This window comes from Capsicum annuum, chromosome 4, assembly GCF_002878395.1.
Source record: "Capsicum annuum cultivar UCD-10X-F1 chromosome 4, UCD10Xv1.1, whole genome shotgun sequence".
Classification (NCBI taxonomy): Eukaryota; Viridiplantae; Streptophyta; class Magnoliopsida; order Solanales; family Solanaceae; genus Capsicum; species Capsicum annuum.
In genome coordinates, this window is record NC_061114.1 from 104,713,441 (window position 1) to 104,720,169 (window position 6,729).

Sequence of the window (6,729 nt, forward strand, 5' to 3'; positions counted from 1 at the left end):
AGAATTCCATCTTATGGTTAATCAACAAAGTATCAAGTGGAATTTTTATTTAGTACACAAAGCTCTTTCGATATTGCCTCTTTCCTATAGGTTTGTATAGATGCTTAGAAGTATGATTTAGGGATATTAACAGAATGTTGTAAGGTATGTATTTCATAGGATTTACCAAATATCCCTACAGAGTAACTAATCCTTTAAGGATCATGGTGATTTATCTGTGAAGACCCATATTGGGAATTAACTGGATAGGATCAACCCTCTTCTAACACTGAGGATGAGGATGTAGAGTTCATACTTGAAGGAGATGAGAGCTAGAGATCATCACTATCATAGTTTATGGTCATTTCTAAAGGGAAATGATGAGGTTTAAGCAGAGAGTCAGTAGCTACCACATCATTATAAAAATTGTACATAAAAGAAGCATATTCCAAAGCATGTTTAGAATTGTGTTTGTAAGAAAATGAATCTCAAAGAAAATAACAGGTCTACATACTCAAAGTTGATGATGTAATGCATCATAATAGAGATACCATTTTTTGTATGCCGTTATAGACCATAAAAATATATTTTGCATCCTTTGATAAAAGCTTATGTCGTTCATATACAAGAAGATGGATAGAGAAAACACAACCAAAAACTCACAAATAAGAATTATCAGGCTTACTATGAAATAATTTGATGTACGGAGTCTCATTGCTATTAATTGGAGAAGTTTGTCTATTAATCAAATATACAAATATATATTTACTTCTTCAGGACAGAAGCTTTTTGGAAGATTAGATGTACCTAAATGGGCCAATGTAGTTTCTAACATATGTTGATTCTTCCTTTCCAAGAAACCATTTTTCTAGAGTATGAGGACATGTGTTTTGGGCTATAACTCCTTTATTTTTTAAAAAATCATGAAGATTAGTCTTAATGAACTTTCTCTTAGAATCATAGCCAAATATTCTTATAGTTTTATGAAATTGTGTGCATACAAGACTGAACAAAATTTATAACAAGAGTTGGAACCTCAAATTTATTTCAAACAAAGAAAACCTATGTGTATCTAGATGCATTATAAATAAATAAAACAAAGTACTTATATCTTATCCTTAACAAAATAAGAGAATAACCCCAAATATCACTATTTACAAAGTCAAATAGATCTTCATAATTAGATAAACTAGTAGGAGAGGGAGGCTTGTGACTTTTTAAATTGGCATAATTAGAACATGATAGTGAGATACTAGAATGGATTCTATGTGTTATTGGATAACATAATTTAAATATGTGTTGAAGGTGAAAGGAATGAGGATGACCCATCCTATTATTCCAAAAGAGTGAGCAACTTATTCAGGCGAGAAACACTTATCGTAGAAACTAAAAGAAAACAAATATGCAAGTGATAATAAACCACTCTAGTAGATATATTCTACTAACTCTATGTCCCGTGGCCAAGGTCATCTCGATTTTCTGATTCTAAATAACATTACCATTAGGTAAGAATGTCATAACACAATTTTGATCAACTACTTGACCAACCGAAACCAAATTAGCCTTCAAATTTGATACATAAAGAACGTTATATAGCAAACTGAACCAATACCCGATGTGAGAAATGTGTGACTTTTTGTTGTGAATAACATGTTTAGAAACATCATCAGATAATGAAGATAATTGGGACAAATCTCCTATCATATGATTGGAAGTATCTAAATCCAGATTCAAAGTAGATTTAATAGAATTCTACTTGAGTGGATGATGAGAGTGCACTTGAGATGGCACTATGAAGGGTCGCTTCTATACAGTCTCAAATTATTTTTTGACATCATGACCAGTAGGAAAGGAACCAGATGGTGTAGTGACATGTATCTAGTATTCTTGGTGAGCAGGACGCAAATGGTTTGGGCGATGACGACAATCTGAAATATGATGACCAATAATCTTACATTAAGCACAATACTTTTTCTTCTTGTGAAAATTAGTCGTTAAATGACCAAAGTCGTGGAATTCAAAGTACAACTACTTCGTTGAACATTTCCTATCGACACGACAATTGGTGATTTTTATACAAGTAATTAAATAGTAGGTAATGACATAGACTCCAATATAGCCTGAGTTCCAAGCCTTGTCTCTTCATAGAAGACAACTTCTAATACAATGTCCATAGCAGGTGTGACTTCTCTACTAAACAATCTACTACGAATTGACCCAAATTCAGGCTTTTGCTTCATCATGAACTGCACAATTCTTGTTTTCTTCCATTTTCCCAAGACTTCCTTGAGCTCTGTCGCAGACATATTCTGCCCAGAATTTGATCTGGTTCTAACCAAAGCAACTGCAAACCAAAATAAAAGGAGAAAATATTTTTGTTCCCTATGTATTCTCCTCATATTATGTTCCACTTCAAACTCTCATGCAAGATTACTTTGATTATAGATTGTACGCTATATAGCCACATCTCAAATGCAATACTAAATGGTTTAAATCCTATAGCAATATCAACATGTACCAAATTCAGCATCAAAACAATTACCTTTGTATTATTCAATTTCCAAAGATCTTACTCTTTGCATCTACTAGTGGACCAGCAGTACCATCTAACAATCTAAAAAGTCCCATACCTTAAAAAATATTCAAAAGTGGAATTCCCATAAAGCAAAACTAGAATCGTCAAATTTTGTGGAGAGAAAACCATGCTAGGTCGATTTTGATTCTGCCAAGGCAGAAAACAATAGAGAGAAAAACAAAAAGGTAAAGGGTAACTATGGTGGAAATCATAGAGGAAATTAGGGATGCGAGGAGGTAACAAATACTTATGTAGCGAAAATAGAGAGAACCATAAAAAAAATAAAAATTACACAATCCCTCTTGATACCATGCTAGAGAAACATAACAATCAGAAGAATATAGTTTCAATATCTTTCAATAATACAAAAGGAAAATATTTATAGCTATAAAATTGTACGGTTCAAATTCTATCTAGGAAGGAGTTTATATTGCAATAAATATAAAATCTCTATTTAAGTCGTAAGGAGTATATTTTGTGGTATATGTGCAATTAAAGCATTGATTAACAAAATCAATGCAAGTACTAATAGAGAAATCGAATAGTAAACAGAAAAACTATAAACTATAATTGCCCACCAAAAACACAAAGTATGTTGTAGTATGACTATTAGTATGAGAGTAAAAATTTTCACATAAAGAAAAGATTGTATGAGTTTCTTCACTTTTACCTTGGAATATTAGAATTGTATTACAGGATCTAGAGCATGGAATAGGTTTCTAGTATATCCTACTGCAACTACATTATCTTCCAAGCACAAATAAGAACTTTTCACAATACAACAATTATCTAATAAAAATAATTAACAGAAAGAGAAAGTAAAGATAGGAAAAAACAGGAAAATTTTAGTGAACCTTAATCACAACAAATTGGACATCGTATAAGTCCATTCTCATTACAATTCGGGCATCTTTGAAAGCCATAATCATCTTCCTCAAGTTCCAATTTTCCATACAGTGCTTCATAGTAGATTTTACAACTCCCCGAGCATGTTTCACAAGGTAGAAACCTAATATCTCCACATGCCTCACAAACTCTATTTCCAACAACACTACTAGCACTGTGACCTTTCTCTATTCATTCACAATTTTCTACTAACTTCGCAATGTGCCCATCCTCGTTCAATTTCTGTATTCATCAACCCCACCAATGTACTTTTTTCCCAAGAACACCTTTGGAAATCCCCCTCCAGTATATTTATTTCCCAATAATTCTTTTAACTCTTCCTTGAATCCTGAATGCATTGAAACATCTTTCTCATCAACTTTAACTCCCAGTCCCTTTAGAGTCACACGAACATGACAGCAAGCCTCGTATGTTTTCCTTACCCCTCTTAGGCTGACAAATTAAATAACCAATTTAGCCTTCTCATCATGCACCAATTTATACTTTGTTAGTGCTTCTTTATTTTGTCTCATCGAACTGCTTACTGCCTCAGCCTCATCATCCTTTCCCTGCATGTTTTTTATAACTAATGGCTTTAGGTAGAAAGGGTTAGCTGGTGGAAGCTCTTCAAGTGCTTTTATAAATGTGGAAATTAATTCAGGATCAAAATCAGACACTATAGATGTGTCATTTGAATGGAAGCTAGATTCATTGTAAGCCATTTTCAATGAGTCTTTGCTATTTTCATTAGGCCGATCATCACGAGAAGATATTGTATTGGGAGAAACAGGGAAAGAGAAACTATAATCATGATGATGGGATGTGTGCTTAAGAGGAGTAAAATCTTCAAGACCTTCCATTAATTCCCAAGCATTAATAGTTTCTGGCTCACCTCGTGGAGTTCTAACTGGCGTCACGGGAATCACGACTTTTGGGATTTTCTCATTGATCATTTGTGGCCACATTTTTGCCTCAATCAGCAACTCATCTTTTTCTGCATTATAATCATCAATTTCAAATGCAAAATGATTATTTCTGAGACTCTGGTTAAGGCTCACCGAGTCAAGTTTCAATGATCCTAATGTGGAGTATGTGAGATTCACCAGAGGTTGATCATTGTCGTTAATATCTTTCCTTTTAGGTATGTACATTGAGTAGCTTTTCCGCACAGGGGAATATGGTGCATGGTAATTTTGGCATACTTTTTCCTTTGAAGTTGCATAACCCATTATTGCAAATTGAGTTGATGGAGAAAATGAATGGTAGATGAAAGAAGAAAATCAAATTGGAATTTATGCGGGAATGTTGATGCAAGTAATATGGGAAGAATAAAGTAGAATAACATTCCCAGAAAAAAATTCTTTGGATTAATTATGGATTTCGTAGGTGTTCGAAATTTAGGAAACGGAGGAATTAAAAATGAAGGTTATTCAAAAGACGAGGATAATTGTCCTCGGTGTTATATTTATTAAAAAAAGATTATGATAGAGAGAGAAGTTCCTTCTGTATGAGAAAAAGGGTATTAAAATCTGCATCAGTGGTTAGGTTTATAAAGGGGGGAAAAAGTAACAGCTTTTATCATAATTGACGAGATGACAAGAATGTTCATAAGAAGACAATACCACAATGAATACCATAAAACAAAGACCAAAAGAAAGACAATAGAAATTTTGGATGGATTAGAAGATGAATAAGATTGTGAGAATTATAAAAGAAAATAAAAGAATACTATAAGGAATTTGGATTAAAGAGGACAAACTAAGTGAAAGTCCTTTAAGTTTTTAAAATTAGGTAGGAGGAACAATTTTTTTTTATTTTTTTTTAAAGTTTTTCCATTCAAACAACTTGTCTCAGTTGTAGAACAACTTTGATAGTTGTTCGACAACTTTGCAAAGTTGTTCGACAACTACCAAAGTTGTTCGACAACTATGCACAATTGTTCAATAACTGCGACTAGTTGTTGAACAACTAGACGTAACTGTTCGATAACTACGCGAATTTATTCAACAACTATGCAAAACTGTTCAGACAACTAATGTAGTTGTTCAACAACTATCTCAATTGTTCAAAAGATTTAATTTTTTTTAATAAACTTGCGGGACTCACTTATCTCTTTTCTTGATTAGAAACTGAAAAGGGTCTATTTACTCATTTTCCTTATTTTTGTAGACAAAAAGAACAACGATAAGAATAACTTAAGATCTGTCATTCTTTTTTCTCCCCCCTAGACACTCTTTCTCTTTCTATCTAAAGATAATTGGTGGGGTTTCCTGTGTAGAAAACATGGGAAATAGGAAAATCAAAAGAGACCCTATCAACAGCTAGAATGGGATGAGTGGTGAAAAATGAATAAACTGTTTGAGTGAATGAGTTAGAAAATCTATTTCCCCATTCTCCATGCTCAAACCCTCTTTTGCGCGAGACGAGGAGAAGTGGGTGGCTTGAGACAGTCACTCGTATCACTATTTGTGTGTTTCGTATCAAAATTAAAAGATCCAAACTCATGTCGTTGAAAAGAAAAGGTAAAATAGGCTAATGGACGTTTGGTTAGTCTTGACCCAGCATGAATTTCATGCGCTAAGCAATAACTAAATCTTTTTAAACATATTGATTTGGTTATTTTGAAAGGAAGGTACATCACTTTGATTCCCACTCTACTATTTATGGACTGCCTTAAGGGGTTGTTTGGTAGCATACATTAGAAAAATAGTGCATTATTAACTTTGTCTATTACTAATATTTTATTTGGCACACTATTTTAATCTATGTATAACATGTGCACTCTATATACAGCTAATATTTGGAAATTAATAATATTAGTAATGCATGAGATTTTAGTGAATTCATTAGCATGATTAAAAACATAGTATAATTTGTCCCTCAAAACCTATTATAAATCCTGGACGTGGTCCAGTCTATAATTTAAAAGCGTTGGGACTAAAAATTTTGCGACAATTTAAGAATTAGAAATTTTTGCCTGGTCAGTGGAGCTTGAGCAATAGGGTTAGGAGGGCTCGTGGTCCAAACAATAAATAATTAAAAATAAAAATAGTAAGACAAGTAAAAATCAAAAAATCTACTTAAACCATCACAAATATTTAAATTTTAATTGAGTTTATAGAATATGTAAATAATGAAAAATACAAAATCCTAATTTTTTAAAAGAATAACTATTTAGCATTTAGGATTTACTCGCTTTCACACTCGGACTGGACATCCATCTTCTCCTTTGTACCGTAGGCAGTAGTAATTGCAAGTTCATTCTCCAATTTTATTCAAAGTTTGTTTAA

The 6,729-nt window shown here is 32.8% G+C and overlaps 1 pseudogene; it reads right to left on the reverse strand.

Moving 5' to 3' along the window:
* Positions 1 to 3,315: 3,315 nt before the first annotated feature.
* LOC107869717 lies at positions 3,316 to 4,668 on the reverse strand (annotated as a pseudogene).
* Positions 4,669 to 6,729: the final 2,061 nt, after the last annotated feature.